Consider the following 18026-nt stretch of genomic DNA (forward strand, 5'->3'; position numbering starts at 1 on the left):
TTTTTGAACTTTGGGTCCTGACATTTTAAACTTATCCACAGGGCCCCAAAATAGAACTCTTTCTTTTTAATTTTTTTTTAGTATTCTGATTCAGAACTTAGCCTTTTGACTTATAAATGTACCCAAATATAAACAGCATTGCATCATTAACACTTCACAGTTGAAAGTCTATGAATTCTAAAAATAACTCCAATCCAATATAAATATTTACTTTAAAACTATTTTTCAGACTCTTTTCCCACCAAAAGTCCTAATATTTTCACAGATGCACAAATTAACCTCTGTCAGGCAATCTGCACTTTCTTGTTTCTGAGAAACAGCTTCTTGACCTTCATAGCAATGAAAACATCCTCAGCCTTTTTTTTTTCATTTCTTTTTCTTTTCACATTCATCAAGCCACCTGATAATTCTACACAATCATTCTATTTACTCCAAAATGCAATCTACCTTCTTTTTCTTTTATGCCAAGTTTCAATATATACAATATAACCCTTCTGTATTGTCATAGCTAATCAAGGGTTAACATTTACAACTTCTTGCAGGATCAGGAGAAATCCTTCCATGAGGGGAGGGGGAGGGGGAGAGAGTTCAGTGAATTTGGCTTCTTATCTGCTGAGAAATACCAGCACAAAAAACATGTAAAGAACAAAGCAGCAATACAAGAGAAAAAAACATCAGCACTCCCCACACTATCGAGAGAATCAAAAAGGGTTAAACATGAACAAAGATAAAGTAAACACACACAGAAGAAAATTAGCCTTGCGATCTTTGTAGATCACTTAACTAAACAGCGCTTAGTCAGGCATTCAACCTCTGACATTCGGTATACCTCAAATCTTTTTGTTATCTGTCCGGACAGCGGGCGACGTAATTTTTTACCTTAGACAACGTCCCCAAGTGTCTCTGTCTACGAGCACTGGATCATCTAGATATTATACGATCAATACCAATGTCGGCAATTACAACACATTAAACCAGAAGCAAAGAGAGAGAAGAAAAGACTCTTAGAAAGAATTAAGAATAATTTAAATTATCTTACCTCTCAAACACCTGGACTGGATCACACAAGGTTCGGAAACAGACAGTGGAATTCAGATCTGTGGCCCCGCCCCTTTTTCACCAAATAACATTGATTGGGGGGACTTGTAAGCGTTCGGTGAGCTTCAAAGTCCAATACTCACCGAAGTTTTGTCGGGCCGTCTGATCTGAAAACCAGCGTGTTGCTCCCGGCTCGAAAGACAAAAAATGTTAGGAATTTCCCTTGTGATCAGTAAAAACTTCAGGTGTTCTTGAGAAGCAAACAATTTATTTCTGATGTGGCCCACAACAGGGAGACATGCTTACAGGACGAAAGCTGAAGAAAAAGTCTCAACAAAAGAAAGTGTTCCGCCCTCACATATCCCACAAGAATAACATCTCTATGCTTCTATTGGCTGAGGGAACATAAATAACGTGTCATGGCACAGGCTGGCACTTTATTAGCTATCCATGTTCCGTACATTCTTAGGCTATCATATTTAGTTAAATCTAATCATCCTACTTACTATGGAGTTAATTAGGACAAAACAATACAATGAGTTAATACAATAATGTGCTCAGAAGTAAGCTTTTTAACAAATCAGTCTCAGGACTATTGTTTTTCTAATAGTCACACAATAAACATTTAAAACTTTTCTAACAGTTAAAAGTGTATATTCTCAGCTGGTATAGATACAAGTGATCACTTGTCATAATTGTCATAATTTTTGTTCATTTTTATGACCTTTTAAATAAAACCTAATGGTTATTTTTTGACCTGCACCATTTGGAGCTTTCTTTTTTCTTTATTATATTTTTGTGAACCCCCTCCTATATTTGGGGCTGGAACCCCAACTGGGCCACACCTGATCCGGACAACCTGAGGAACATTCCGAGAGACGTCCTCCATGGGTTTTCATCGTTTGGAGTCTCCCCAGCATCCGGTCTGACTATCTTCAATCCATCATTTTGTTCCATGTTTGGATCCCAAGCGTTTTTGACTCAACTGTCGTAAGACACGATTGTTTATATATTAATATTTTTGTTTTTTTATGATTGTATTATCTTTTTACATAGATTTGTTATTCAATTTAGTGCTACACTATTTGTTGTTTTATATTTGTACCGCAGAGACAAGCAGGGGATGCCATCAAGAGAATAATTCAATTGCAGCACCTTGCCCACAGCCGCTCTCTGGAAGCAATGCTTTTATCTCTGTATGTAAACAAGGCCTTCGACACTCTGTCCTTTTTAAGCTGGCTGACGGCACTGTACGATGCCCCTCAGGCTAAAATTAAATATTATGGTTTAGAATCCTCTATTTTCCCCATCCAGAGGGGCACTCTGTAGAGCTGTCCACTTTCGCCTCTTTTGTTCGTTTTAGCTTTGGAACCTTTGGCAGAGGCGATCCTTCAAATCCAGATATAAAAGGTATTGAGGTTGTGGGTTCGGCTCATAAGATCACTTTCTTTGCGGATGACATCCTACTGATTCTGACATCGCCTAGAATCTCGCTGCCTAATTTACCCTCAGAACTGACTTCTCTAAAAGAAAATTTTCAGTTTCAGTGGCTACCCTTATTTCGGTATACGACCTACCCCTAAGTATGAAGGACTATACCAGGCCAATTTCCCCCCTCTTTTTAAAAAAGGTACTGAAATGCTATCTTCCTGGTCTCACCTTCCGCTATCTTGGTTTGGTAGAATCGCTCATAAGTTCAAATTACTTATCTCCCGAAATTATTATATTTCTTCTGAGTATTACCAGTCCCGATTGTCTCGTACATATTGTGAATTCACCAACACAAACTCCTGAAATTCATCTGGGGCTCCTCTCAACCTCAAATCAATAAACGGGTCTTGTACGCTTGGAGGATTAACAGGGGTTTTTCGGTCCCCAACCTCCAAGCATATTATACGGCAGCGAACATAGCCCCATTATCCCTTCTATTTGACAGGTATTAAATGCCACTCTGGGCCACTGTTGACTTGGTTAAATCTCATCCTACTCCTATCTCCTCTGTACTATGGCTCCCCCCCAAAAATCGCCCGAATGGATTCAGTCTATGCTTGACACATTCTCTTTGCTCCATTAAGTTTTTGGGGGGTCTAATATCCCCCCCAACTACCATTACTGTGTCTTACTCATTGCCCATTATTTCCTCCCAGTTGTGAAAACCCTAAACAATTCTTGTGGTGGACAGATATAGGGTTCACTGACATTCATTCTCTGTTCACCCCCATGAGAATATTAACATTTGATACTCTTAGATCTTCCCACGATATCCCCTTACAGAAACACTACAGTTACCTTCAAATTAACCACTTCCTTCAACAACTTATAAATGCCCAACCAACCCCATACACCTTGACCCCCTTTGAAAGACTCTGCAGGGTAAAACCTCAATCTACGGGATTAATATCTTTACTTAACTCCTCGATCATTTCTTCCAGGAAACCCCAAGTGAGATCATATCATCTCTAATGGGAGAGAGATTTGGGAAAACAATTGGATCCAGAGGACTGGCAGATCATGACAATAGCCCTTACTAAAGCCTTGTACACACGATTGGATTTTCCGCAGACAAAGCGTCAGACTTTTGTCTGAAGGGCGCGCACCTGGATTTTGTCTTGCATACAAATGGTACACAATTGTCAGCTAACAAACACAAATGTAGTGACGTACTAGACGTACTATGAGCCAATAAAGAGGAAGTTAATTTTGCTCTTTTCAGTTTGTTTCTGAATGGGCATTCGTCAACCAGCCATGATGTGGAATTGGAGGAGATAACGTGCTATTTATTATTAGCCTTGGAGTTATATGCCTTTGCTGGGGGAGCTCCAAGAGAATAATCGGGATGATTTTCAGAATTGTCTTCGGATGACGGACCCCTGCTTTCAGCAACTCTTGGCATTGTTGACCCCCTATATTAAGAAGCAGGACACATGCATGAGAATGTTATTTTATTTTTTGGTTGAATAATGATTTTATTTGGAATATTTTTGGGTGCACAGAATGCACTTATTGGTTAAGTTCTATTGGCATATAGCATGTCTAATTTTATTTGTTTTCTATTTTAATGCACAATAAAAAAATTGTGGAGAATAATACTTGGCTATGTCTTTTACTTCAAATGACAGTTTGGGAGTAGGCAGTTCCATTTAAAAAAATGCAATGTAAAATTAACAAGGGACACCAAAGTTGTATCTTTGATCTTAAAAACTACAGGATAATGGTGTTGTGGGAACTTGCCCAAAAAAAACAAAAAAAAACAATAAACAAGCATAATAATATTCTTGATATCACTAGAAAATAAAAGCCTTTTAAAATACGTTTGGCAGAACTCCAACAGTATCACCAGCAAAGCAGCTTCATTATTATCCCATTAAAGAAGAAAACGTGCGCTGCATTTCGAGATTTCATAATTTGCCATGTCACGAATGTTAATTCTCCATTACGAGCGCTATTTTACAAGACCGACCTCTGCCAGGTCCTTGCTTCCGAGCATGGTTCTGACGGACTTGTGTACACACGATCTGAAAATCTGACAACAGACATTTGTCTGCGGAAAATTATAAGCCTGCCATCCAATATTTGTCCATGGAAAATCTGACAACAATTGTCCAATGGGGCATACAAACGGTCGGATTTTCCGCCAACAGTCTGTCATCACACAATTCCCAGCGGAAATACAGATCATGTGTAGGGATGAGCTGAATACCCCCCAGTTCGGTTCGCACCAGAACTTTTGAACGGACCGAAAATGTGTGCGAACTTTAGAACCCCATTGAAGTCTATGGGCCTCGAACGTTCAAAATAAAAAGTGCTCATTTTAATGGCTAATATGCAAGATATTGTCCTAAAAAGGGTTTGGGGACCTGGCTCCTGCCACAGGGGACATGGGTCAAATGTTTTTAAAAACGGCCATTTTTTCAGGAGCACTGATTTTAATGACGATTAAAGTGAAAAAAAAGAAAGTGAAATATTCCTTTAAATATCGTGCCTGGGGGGTGTTTATAGTATGCCTGTGAAGTGCCACGTGTTTCCCATGTTTAGAACAGTCCCTGCACAAAATGACATTTAACTGAAAAAAGTAATTTAAAACTGCTTGCGGTTTTAATGTAATATCTGGTTCCGGCAATACGGATGAAAATCATTGAGAAAAATGGCATAGGTAGCCCCCCCCGCCCATTACCAGCCCCTTTGGGTCTTGTACGGATATTAAGGGGAACCCCGTACCCATATTTAAAAAAAGAAAAGGCGTGGGGCCCCCAGACCCTATATACTCAGAACAGCAGTATGCAGGCGGTGCAAACAAGACAGGGACTGTCTAGGTTTCTTGTGTTCAGTAGAATCTGTTTGTAATTTTGAACTGGTACATTTTTAAAGTGTAGCTCCAGTCAAAAAAAATCTATTTTTAAGCTTTTAGGAAAACATAGGGAAGGGTTATCACCCCTGTATAATTTGTTTTGCCGTCCGTCTTTTTTCATCTGATTTCATGTTGTCTCCTTCCGTTTGCAAGTAGGAGACATTTGTAAGTTGAATGTTTGAAAGTAGGGGCCTGCCCTATATGCTCTGCAGAAATGGGGGCCTAAGGTGTTGGTGTTGCCACAACACTGTAAGCCCTCAAAGTGACTCTTGGTGGGTGCTGGAGCTCCCTGCTGTGAACGATTATATCGAGAATTGTAATTACATGCCATTGTTGAACAGTGGTAGAAAAATTGGGCCTTTGGTGGTTGTGGTGGTGGTGCTGGTGCCACAACACTATAAGTCCTCACAGTTACTCTCGGTGGGCACAGGAATGGGCCCTGCTGTGAAATATTATATCAAGAATTGTAATTACATGCCCCTGTTAAACAGGGGCTGAAAAATTGGGCCTTAGGCACTGCTTGCTGGTGCCACAACACTGCAACCCAGATACTCTAGTTGGAGTGCAGGAATGAGCCCTGCTGCAAAACATTGCATCAAAAATTGTATTACATGCCCCTGTTAAACAGGGGCTTAAAAATTGGGCATATACACGGCAACCTCTACCATATATTCTAGTTGGACTGCAAGAATGAGCCCTGCTGCAAAGCATTGCATCGAAAATTGTAATTACACGCCCCTGTTAAACAGGGGCTGAAAAATTGGGCCTTAGGCACTGGTGCCGGTGCCACGACACTGCAACCTCTCCCATATACTCTATTTGGAGTGCAGGAATGAGCCCTGCTGCAAAGCATTGCATCAAAAATTGTAATTACACGCCCCTGTTAAACAGGGCCTGAAAAATTGGGCTGGTGGCATCACCCAGAACCAAAAATGTTCTTCCAAGATATCAGCGGAGGAGGAAGAGGATAGACAGTCAACATAACAGGGCAGTCACTCAGCATCAGCATAGGCAGTCTTGAAGGGATGTGATATTTCCAAACAAATTATTCAGTTACATCAGCTTCAGGTGCTTGGCAGCTGTTGGTGATCCAAGACGGATTCATCTTTATGAAGGTCAGACGATCAACCAAGTCAGTGGACAGGCGCACCCTGTGATTGGTTACAAAGCCACCAGCAGCACTGAAGGTGCGTTCCGAAAGAACACTGGATGCAGGACAGGCCAGGAGCTCAATTGCATACTGTGCAAGCTCTGGCCAGTGATCCATCCTCAAGACCCAGTAAGCCAGAGGATTTTCGGTGGGAAAGGTGTCTAAGTATGACCTTGCCCCTAGGTATTCCTCCACCATGTAAATCAGACGCTGGCAATGGTTGCTGGAGCCTGGGTGAGGAGGATGAGGATGAGAATGAGGAGGATGAAGAGGGCTTGGTCATCCACACTACCAAGTCTTCGGCATGATGCGGCTCAACACGTCCAGCTAGCAAAAATAAGGACAAGTGTGTCCCATGGCCACGTGCTGATGATGATGCACCGCGTCCACGACCAGCACTGTTGTCTCTAGCCCCAGAGCCTGCTTGCCCTCTTTTATTGGCTCGTGCCTGTCTGCCTCTCCTTGTTGGCCTTCCAGACATGGTAATGGCCTACAGGGAGATGGGAAAACCAGCAATTGGGTAGTGTATATTGTGCTGGAGGCACACAACACCCAATAACTCCTGCAGATGCCTGTATGATAGAACACCAGCAATAAAGAGTAGATACAGGTGTATACTGTGCTGGAGGCACACAAGACCCACTAACTACTGCAGATGCCTGTATGAGAGAGCACCAGCAATAAAGGGTAGATACAGGTGTATAGTGTGCTGGAGGCACACAAGACCCACTAACTACTGAAGATGCCTGTATGAGAGAACACCAGCAATAAAGCGTAGATACAGGTGTATACTGTGCTGTGCTGGAGGCACACAACACCCACTAACTCCTGCAGATGGCTGTATTAGAGAACACCAGCAATAAAGGGTAGATACAGGTGTATATTGTACTGTGCTGGAGGAACACAACACCCACTAATTCATGCAGATGGCTCTATTAGAGAACAGCAATAAAGGTAGATACAAGTGTATACTGCGCTGGAAGCACACAACACCTACTAACCCCTGCAGATGGCTCTATTAGAGAACAGCAATAAAGGTAGATACAGGTGTATACTGCGCTGGAAGCACACAACACCCACTAACTCCTGCAGATGGCTCTATTAGAGAACAGCAATAAAGGTAGATACAGGTGTATACTGCGCTGGAAGCACACAACACCCACTAACTCCTGCAGATGGCTCTATTCGAGAACAGCAATAAAGGTAGATACAAGTGTATACTGCGCTGGAAGCACACAACACCTACTAACCCCTGCAGATGGCTCTATTAGAGAACAGCAATAAAGGTAGATACAGGTGTATACTGCGCTGGAAGCACACAACACCCACTAACTCCTGCAGGTGGCTCTATTAGAGAACAGCAATAAAGGTAGATACAGGTGTATACTGCGCTGGAAGCACACAACACCCACTAACTCCTGCAGATGGCTCTATTCGAGAACAGCAATAAAGGTAGATACAGGTGTATACTGCGCTGAAGGCACACAACACCCACTAACTCCTGCAGATGGCTCTATTAGAGAACAGCAATAAAGGTAGATACAGGTGTATACTGCGCTGGAAGCACACAACACCCACTAACTCCTGCAGATGGCTCTATTAGAGAACAGCGATAAAGGTAGATACGGGTGTATACTGCACTGGAAGCACACAAGACCCACTAACTCCTGCAGATGGCTCTATTAGAGAACAGCAATAAAGGTAGATAGGGATGTATATTGCGCTGGAAGCACACAACAACCACTAACTCCTGCAGGTGGCTCAATTAGAGAACAGCAATAAAGGTAGATACAGGTGTATACTGTGCTGGAAGCACACAACACCCACTAACTCCTGCAGATGGCTCTATTAGAGAACAGTAATAAAGGTAGATACAGGTGTATACTGCGCTGGAAACACACAACACCCACTAACTCCTGCAGATGGCTCTATTAGAGAACAGCAATAAAGGGTAGATACAGGTGTATACTGCGCTGAAGGCACACAACACCCACTAACTCCTGCAGAGGTCGGAACACTACATAAGGCCGCCGCACTGGCGGCCTTATATAGTGTGGGGCGTGTACTAAACAGCCTGAGCTATAATTGCCCATAGGCATCCTGCCTGTGGCCAATTATGGCTCTTGCTGCCGGTGCTGTGATGTCACAGTGCATGCTTGGCCAATCATGAGCCAGCAATGCACTGCGATGGCGCAGTGCATGTATCCTTATATTCTAAAAGTCACTCCCTCACCTGCCAGGAGCCCTCGCAATATTCCTGAATCTGTGGGTGTTTTTTTTATCTGGAGTCGGGGCGTCAGAGGACTCCTCCGCCCACCACTACACTCCCGCGGCCAGCCAGCATTGCAAGGACGAGCCTGGCGCCTGATGAGACTGGATTGCATGTGCAGGAGTGACAGAGTGCGTTCTGGGAAGAAGCAGAGCATGCTCATGTCACTCCTGCGCATGTGCAGAACAGGAAGCAAGAGAAGGATTATCGAGATGCAGAGAGGCAGAGAAGCATATAGACTGTTGATCAAAATGAATGCTGCAACTGTGATTAGGTGACCAGAGAAACACACTGCACAAAAAAATAAATGAAAATCAAATCACTGTACCTTCTCTTATGCCCAGCTCTCAGTGGATAAACCTCCCCTGGATCAGTTGTCTGTGTTTGATATTTCTGCTGGCATCTTGGAAGCTGCATTGTGTAGTTTTTTCCTGTGTATAACTTACATTGAACTTCTGCTATGTTCTCTAACATCCAGTGAAAATACAGGAAAGTAACCACATGACTTCAGCATGCCAAATCATGCTGAGGTGTGGAACAGCCAATCCTTGCAGAGCTGCCGAAGAAAGGAGTGGGGGTGGGAATTAAAAAATAATGCATGTCTTAGGATAGTGCACGAGATATGTAAATCACCTGTCAATCACAGCAAGGGGGAAGAATAGACAGTTTTCTCAGTTTGTCTGTTTTATTTCACTGAAAAAAGATATGAGGATTGCTCAGAGCTGGATTAACTCTTTGTGACAAGACTGGGCACAGATGATCTGAAATCCCATACTCTATATTGTGCTAGAAGAAAAAAATAAAAAAATTCAGGTTTACATCCACTTTAATGAAATTTTTTGCAATGCGGCACTGTGTCGTTTTAACTGACAATTGCGTGGTGGTGCGACGTTGTACCCAAACAAAATGTACAGACTTTTTTTCCCCACAAATAGAGCTTTCTTTTGGTGGTATTTGATCACCTTTGCGTTTTTTACTTTTTGCGCTATAAACAAAGGAAGTGCGACAATTTTGAAAAAAAACACAATATTGTTTACTTTTTGCTATAATAAATATCCAAACATTAAAAAAAAAAGTCTACATCAGTTTAGGCAAATATATATTCTTCTACACATTTTTGGTAAAAAAAATCGTAATAAGCGTATATTGATTGGTTTGCGCAAAAGTTATAGCGTCTACAAAATAGGGGATAGATTTATGGCATTTTTATTATTATTATTTTTTTACTAGTAATGGTGGCGATCTGCAATTTTTATCGGGACTGCGACATTGCGGCAGAAAGATCGGACACTTTTGACACATTTTTGGGACCACTGACATTTATACAGCACTATAAAATGCACGATTACTGTGTAAATTCACTGGCAGGGAAGGGGTTAACAATAGGGGGCGTTCAAGGGGTTAAACGTGTTCCCTCAGAGTGTGTTCTAACTGTGGGAGGGATTGGACTGATTTGGGGAGGAGACCGATCATTGTTCCTATTAGACATGTGCATTCATTTTCATCCGAATGCATTTTCGTCCGAATTTCAGGTATTTTCATTTTCGTTTTGACAAACGATAACGAAAGCACAGAATCCAAAAAACGAAAGATCCGACATAAATAAATGCTTTATTTTCGTTTTCGCTGTTACAACAGTTCGACTCGACAAAAACAATCTGTGTCTATAGAACCTGTGGTCGAATGTGCCTAACCTTACCTCTATTAGTCCAAGATTATATAGAGAAAATATTCGACAGAGAAAAAAGATTTGACAGAGAGAAAAGATTCTGCAAGTTACTGTCCTAAAAAGTGTTTGGGGACCTGGGTCCTGCCCCAGGGGACATGTATCAATGCAAAAAAAAGTTTTAAAAACGGCCGTTTTTTCGGGAGCAGTGATTTTAATAATGATTAAAGTGAAACAATAAAAGTGTAATATTCCTTTAAATTTCGTACCTGGGGGGTGTCTATAGTATGCCTGTGAATGGGGCGCATGTTTCCCGTGCTTAGAACTGTCCCTGCACAGAGTGTCATTTAACCACTTGCTTACTGGGCACTTAAACCCCCCTCAGTCCCAGACCAATTTTCAGCTTTCAGCGCTGATGCACTTTGAATGACAATTGCGCGGGCATACAACACTGTACCCAAATGAAATTTTTATCATTTTTTTTCCCACAAATAGAGCTTTCTTTTGGTGGTATTTAGTTACAGCTGGGAGTTTTATTTTTTGGTAAACAAACAAAAAAAGATGCAAAAAAAAAAAATCATGTTTTAATAGTTTGTTCTAAAATTTTGCAAACGGGTAATTTTTCTCCTTCATTGAAGTGCGCTGATTAGGCGGCACTGATAGGCTGCATTGGTGGGCACTGATGGGCTGCATTGGTGGGCACTGATAGGCTGCACTGGTGGGCACTGATAGGCATAGTTAAGGCGGCACTAATAGGCACAGATAAGGCGGCACCGATGGGCACAGATAAGGCGGCACTGATGGGCAAAGATGGGCCCAGATAAGATGGCACGGATGGGCGGCACGGATGGGTGGCACGGATGGGCACTGATAGGTACCACTGATAGATGGGACTGATGGGCACTGATAGGTGGCACTGATAGGTGGCACTGATAGGTGGCTCTGATAGGTGGCACTGCTGGGCACTGATGGGCGGCACTGCTGGGCACTGATGGGCGGCACTGGGGTGAAGCACCTTTGAGGCAGATTGTGGGCACTGTGGGTGGCACTGCTGGGTGGCACTGTGGGTACTGCTGGGTGGCACTGTGGGCACTGCTGGGTGGCACTATGGGCACTGCTGGGTGGCACTGACGGGGGGCACTTACTTTTATTCAGGATGGCACTGCGGGGGGTAGGTGGGCACTGGCAGGGGGCAGATGGTCGCTTGAATTGCTGGCCGTGATCGGGACTGATGTCCCGATCACGGCCGCCGGCGATCGGCTTTTTTTTTTCTCCTCGCGCTGTCAGCGCGAGGAGGAATACTAGCCGATTACCGGCTCCGTTCTATCACCTGATCAGCTGTCATTGGTTGACAGCTGATCACGTGATAAGGGGTCGGGATCGACCCCTTGCACGGATCGGTGATCAGGCGAGTCTCATGGACTCGCCGATCACAGAGCGCACCGCGCGCGCCCCTCAGGGTCCGCGCAGGCGCTCGTGCACGGGACGACGTCAATAGACGTAGTCCCGGAAAAGTAGGTCCGCGCTAATGCCGTCATTTGGCAATAGCGCGGATCCCAAGTGGTTAAGCAGGAAAAAAAGTCCTTTAAAATCACTCGCAGCTATTATGAATTGTCGGCTCCGTAATACAGAGAACACTCATTGAAAGTCATTGATAAAAATAAATAAATAAATAAATAGAAAAAAAGCGTGGGGGTCCCCCAAATTCAATTACCAGGCCCTTCAGGTCTGGTATGGATATTAAGGGGAACCCTGCATCACATTTTTTTTTTTAAATTGACATGGGGTTCCCCCTAAATATCCATACCAGACCCTTCAGGTCTGGTATGGCTATTAAGGGGAAACCCGCATCAAATAAAAAAAAATTGACGTGGGGGCCCCCCTAAAAATCCATACCAGACCCTTTATCCAAACACGCAACCTGGCAGGCCGCAGGAAAAGAGGGGGTGATGAGAGAGCGCCCCCCCTCCTTCCTGAACCGTACCAGGTCACATGCCCTCAACATTGGGAGGATGCTTTGGGGGTCTGTGACCCCTCAAAGCACCTTGTCCCCATGTTGATGAGGACAAGGGCCTCATCCCCACAACCCTGGCCGGTGGTTGTGGGGGTCTGCGTGTGGGGGGCTTATCAGAATCTGGAAGCCCCCTTTAACAAGGGGACCCCCAGATCCCGCCCCCCATTTGAAATGGTAAGGGGGTACCCCTACCATTTCACAAAAAGTGTAAAAAATAGTTAAATAAGACAAACACACTTTTGAAAAATTCCATTATTAAAAAAAATCAAAAAAAGATTCCAGCGGTGGTAATCCACTCTTGCTATCCAGCGAAGGATGTCCAGCGATGGATGATCTGATCCAGCGGCAGCGAATCCATCCATCTTCTGTCTCCATGGAGGAGACACTGCATGGATCCCGGCGGCCTGACGTTTGTTATATGCGGAAGGCGGGGCCACCCATCACCTGACCCCGCCCCCTCTGACCCAAGGGGAAACCCAGGCTTCCCCGTGACGTACGGGTGACCTCGCCCCCCTCTGATGTAACACAGGCAGGTTTCCGTTACATCAGAGGGGCAGGGTCACCCATACGTCACGGGGAAGCCCAGAGAGATGATCATCCGTCGCTGGATAGCAAGAGTGGATTACCACCGCTGGAATCTTTTTTTTATTTTTAATAAAGGAATTTTTCAAAAGTGTGTTTGTCTTATTTAACTATTTTTTACACTTTCTTTGTGAAATGGTAGGGGTACTTTTGTACCCCCTTACCATTTCAAACAGGGGGGGGGGCTGGGATCTGGGGGTCCCCTTGTTAAAGGGGGCTTCCAGATTCTAAAAAAGCCCCCCACCCGCAGACCCCAAAAACCACCAGCCAGGGTTGTGGGGATGAGGCCCTTGTCCTCATCAACATGGGGACAAGGTGCTTTGAGGGGTCACAGACCCCCAAAGCATCCTCCCAATGTTGAGGGCATGTGGCCTGGTACGGTTCAGGAGGGGGGGGGAGCTCTCTCGTCCCTCCCTCTTTTCCTGTGGTCTGCCAGGTTGCGTGCTCGGATAAAGGGTCTGGTATGGATTTTTAGGGGGACCCCCAAGTCAATTTCTTTTTAAATTTGACGCGGGGTTCCCCTTAATATCCATACCAGACCTGAAGGGTCTGGTATGGATATTTAGGGAGAATCCACGTCAATTTTCTTTTTTTAATTTGATGCATGGTTCCCCTTAATATCCATACCAGACCTGAAGGTCCTGGTAATTGAATTTGGGGGACCCCCACGCTTTTTTATTTATTTATTTTTATCAATGATTTTCAATGAGTGTTCTCTGTATTACGGAGCCGACAATTCATAATAGCTGCAAGTGATTTTAAAGGACTTTTTTTCCTGCATAAATGACACTTTGTGCAGGGACAGTTCTAAGCACGGGAAACATGCGCCCCATTCACAGGCATACTATAGACACCCCCCAGGTACAAAATTTAAAGGAATATTACACTTTTATTGTTTCACTTTAATCATTATTAACCACTTGCCGACCGCCGCACGACGATGTACGTCCTATTTTTGAAGAGGGATATCTCGGTAACGGCAGCAGCTGCTGCCACAACCGAGATATCCATCTCTTCAGGCGGCGGTCGGCTGTACGATAATGGTGGTCTCCACGGCTGATTCGCCGTGAGATCACCGCTATCGGCGGCGGGAGAGGTGCCACCCCCCCTCCCGCCACCCTCCCGCACCTTCCGCCGCTTACCGGAGCCGTCGGTAGCAGCGGAGGCGATCGGTTCCTTTCATCTGCTGGGCATAGAGACAAGTGAGGCTAAGATGGCCCCCACTCGTCTCTATACCATAGGAGGGCGGAAGTGACGTCAAAACGTCACTTCCGCCCATACCTCTTAAAGGTATATTTTTTTTAAATGTCAGATTTTCTTTATTTTTTTTTTTTTTTTGCATTTTAGCCCAAATATGAGATCTGAGGACTTCTGGACCCCAGATCTCATATTTAAGAGGACCTGTCATGCTTTTTTCTATTACAAGGGATGTTTACATTCCTTGTAATAGGAATAAAAGTGATCCATTTTTTTTTTTTTTAAAACAGTGTAAAAATAAATAAAATCAATTAAAATAAATAAGAAAAAAAAAAAAAACACCCCGTCATGACGAGCTTGCGCACAGAAGCGAGCGCATACGTGAGTAGCGCCCGCATATGAAAACGGTGGTCAAACCACACATGTGAGGTATCGCCGCGATCGGTAGAGCGAGAGCAATAATTCTAGCCCTAGACCTCCTCTGTAACACAAAAAATGCAACCTGTAGAATTTTTTAAATGTCGCTTTTGGAGATTTTTGAGGCTAAAAGTTTGACGCCATTCCACGAGCGGGCGCAATTTTGAAGCGTGACATGTTGGGTATCAATTTACTCGGCGTACCATTATCTTTCACAATATAAAAAAAATTGGGCTAATTTTACTGTTGTCTTATTTTTTTATTCAAAAAAGTGAATTTTTTCCAAAAAAAGTGCGCTTGTAAGACCGCTGCGCAAATACGGTGTGAAAAAAAGTATTTCAATGACCGCCATTTTATTCTCTAGGGTGTTAGAAAAAAAACAATATAAAATGTTTGGGGGGTTCTAAGTAATTTACTAGCAAAAAAAACTGTTTTAAACATGTAAATACCAAGTCTGAAAAAGAGGCCTGGTCCTTAAGTGGTTAAAATCACTGCTCCCGAAAAAACATCAGTTTTTAAAACTTTTTTTGCATTGATACATGTCCCCTGGGGCAGGACCCAGGTCCCCAAACTCTTTTTAAGACAGTAACTTGCATATTAGCCTTTAAAATTAGCACTTTCGATTTTGAACGTTGGAGTCCCATAGACTTTAATAGGGTTCTAAAGTTCACACGAACTATGCTATATACTAGCTCCGTCGAATCTTCTTTATACATTCGACAGACACCATAAGCCTTCAAAGACAGATTCGACCGTAATTCATGTGGATTTTCGGACGAATGCAATTTTTGAACGAAAAACTAAATAAATAAAAACAAATTTTGGGAGTAACTAAATTAATAAATTTTTCGGACTAAAATGAAATTACGAAACTAAATATTTTACCCTGCACATGTCTAGTTCCTATATACTAGGAACACGCGATCTGTCTCCTCTCCCCTGACAGAACATGGATTTGTGTTTACACACACAAATCCCCTTTCTTGCTCTGTCAGGAGCGATTGTGGGTGCCTGGTGGACATCGCGGCAGCTGGGCAAGTTCATCGACTCCTTAGGGACGCGGTTGCGTGCACGCCCTCTACACACCTTAAAGTGCCCGCCGTACAGCTACGGTGATTTGCGCAGGAGTGCCATTCTGCTGCCATCAACTGACGGCAGGCAGTTGGCAATCGGTTAAGGTCTGGAGACTGGCTGTGCCACTCCATTATCTTAATATGCTTCTTCTTGAGCCACTCCTTTGTTGCCTTGGTGGTATGTTTTGGGTCATTGTTATGCTGGAAGACCAATCCATGGCACATCTTCATTGTTCTGGCTGAGGAAAGAAGGTTCACATTTAAGATTTTACAATACATGGCCCTGTCCATTGGCCCCTTAATGTGGCAAAGTCAGCCTATACCTTTAGCAGAAAAACCACCCCAAAGCATAATGTTTTCACCTCCGAGCTTGCCTGCAGGAATGGTGTTCGTAGGGTCATAGTCAGCATTTTTCTTCCTCCAAACACGGTAGGTCGAGTTAATGCTAAAGAGCTAAATTTTGGTCTCATCTGACCACAACACTTTCTCCCAATCCTTCTCAATCAATCATTTAGATGTTCAATGGCAAACTTCAGACAGGCCGATACATGTGCCTTCTTGAGAAGGGGGACCTTGTGGGCGCTGTAGGAATTCAATCCATGGTGGCATATTGTGTTGCCAATGGTTTGTTTGGTGACTGTGGTCTCAAATGCCTTGAGATCATTTACAAGCTCTTCCCGTGTAGTAATGGCCTGTTCCCTCATTTTTCTCATGAGCTCAAATCTTGCAGCTCCAGACTGAGGACAATTAATGGTTATTTTGTATTTCCTACATTTGCAAATAATCGCTTCAACAGTTTTCTCCTTCTCAAGCTTGTTCCTGATGGCCTGATTGTCTCACTGGCCAAATGTTGCAGTCACCCCCGATTGTTAGCCACATTCCTGCATAAAAAAAAAAGCAAAAAAAAAGCAGTTTATTATAATGAAGAAGTTGTCAGTTTCACAGCATCAAGAAAAAAGCTGTTCCTCAGCCTGGTGATTCTAACTCTGGTGCTCTCTAACCCCCAACATGAAGGGGTGAGGGCAAACTGTTCATAAGCTGGATGGGAAGAAACGTTTATAAGGAGCTATTTTCTTGCATCTATTGTTGTAATTTTAATTTTTTTATTTTATTTTAGTTTAATCTTATTTTATTAGATGACCAAGAATAACAGACATGTTATATGTAACAAAATATTACACAATTCTTTGGTATAAAATTACAAAAGCAATAAAGCCACAGATAACAATAACAAGTTGGCCATTTTTCGAGAATCATCTCATTTACAAGGCATATTATATGCAATAGAATAAACAAAGGGAGAACAACAACTGAAAGGCAGTGATATCGCATATGGAATCAAAACATATTGTTGTTTAATAAGGCAATGTGTACCATGGTGGTACACTATCATATATAGAAAACATAAACATAAATTTGTTAGACTACATGGGACGGCGGGTCGGTCTGTAGTAGCATATCTTCAAATCCCGTTGTTTCAGATAGGATATCTGATAGGGAGGAAAAGCTATGGACATATGAAAGGGCTTGTCTCCTCTGAAGCCAATGCGTCGGGTAGTGAGAGATAGGTATTTGTCATTAAAGACGGGTCCACGCGAAGAACTTGGGCAAGTCTCCTACAGTCCTCCATACGCCAAGGTCCAAACTTCAACGTATTCACAGCTGGTAGGAAAGCAGGGGTCCTAATTGTTTAGACACAATGCCATTTAAGGTCAAGCGGTCCCATATTTGAAGTGTCTGATGAGTGGGATCAGCCGAAGAAGACGGACCTTTATGACAAAGGAGTCCACAGTAGAGCGCAGAGCTTGATCGGATTTAAGTAAACCTCTATTTGGACCCATAGTTTAGATGCAGTATGGTAGAGCCAGACCACCATACGGGTGAGTACCACTGCTTTGTGATATAGTAGAGAAGCGTCTGGGATGCCAGCACCCCCCCCCCCCCCCAGCTTTTGGGAGAGACAGGGTGATATATTTTATCCTTGGACGAGTCGCTCCCCAAATAAAATTGGAGAACAACCGGCGAAGCTTCCTAAAGTACAAGGTCGGTATGAAGATGGGGACCATTTGAAATAAATACAGAAACCCGGGGGAGGGCATCCATTTGTTTGGTTGCGTAGGATGGCAAATCCACCTGAGTTTTGAGGAGGGGGGGGTACAGTTCAGCGGAAAGAGTAGGGATGCGTCTGTTGGGATTTGTATTCCTAAATATTGGATAAAGGTGGAGCCAGTCTTAAAAGGGAATGAGGATATAAGTTGTTGTGAAGCCTCCC

Source organism: Lithobates pipiens, unplaced genomic scaffold (genome assembly GCF_037356315.1).
Source record: "Lithobates pipiens isolate NorthernLeopardFrog02 unplaced genomic scaffold, aLitPip1_a1.2 Scaffold_16, whole genome shotgun sequence".
Lineage (NCBI taxonomy): Eukaryota > Metazoa > Chordata > Amphibia > Anura > Ranidae > Lithobates > Lithobates pipiens.